Here is a 568-nt window from a genome sequence, read left to right on the forward strand (position 1 = left end):
ATGCCGAGTGCCAAGAGACCACATCTAACAGTTAACTTAGTTGAGTTTTTTCATTATAAAACAGCCCCAAACTGAATTTTTCTGAACCCCTTTTCAAATGTGATAGTCTGGGATAGCCATTTTCCACACTCCACACTTCCCTAATGGCTACAGTCCACCTCAGTCAGTTGCTTTGCCTCTTTTTTTTCTTACTCTGCCTCTTGGAATGTCATCATTGTTACAAGAGCACTGTGTTCTTTTATAGAAATAACAGGGAGAATTGATCTGCTTCCAAATAAATGAAATTCTGACCAGGGTTATACTTGATGGATAAATGTGAATGGTAGAATACTCTTAAAGAAATTTAATTTTACAACCGAATCATATCATTATTTTTTTCAAATACAGGGCATTGTTCTAAAAGGCTTGAGAAAAAGTGGGTTCTTCTAAGTGAGTTAAACAAGCTCCCACACTCTACCTCTTCCCACTTATAGGCACACCCACCCCCTACAATTTATTTTTCATGTGAAATAATTGATGTCTCAATCCTTTGTAAGGTCTTGTATAAAGAAGGTTTGGAAACAAGTTC

Source organism: Myotis davidii, unplaced genomic scaffold (genome assembly GCF_000327345.1).
Source record: "Myotis davidii unplaced genomic scaffold, ASM32734v1 scaffold370, whole genome shotgun sequence".
In the NCBI taxonomy this organism is placed as follows: Eukaryota; Metazoa; Chordata; class Mammalia; order Chiroptera; family Vespertilionidae; genus Myotis; species Myotis davidii.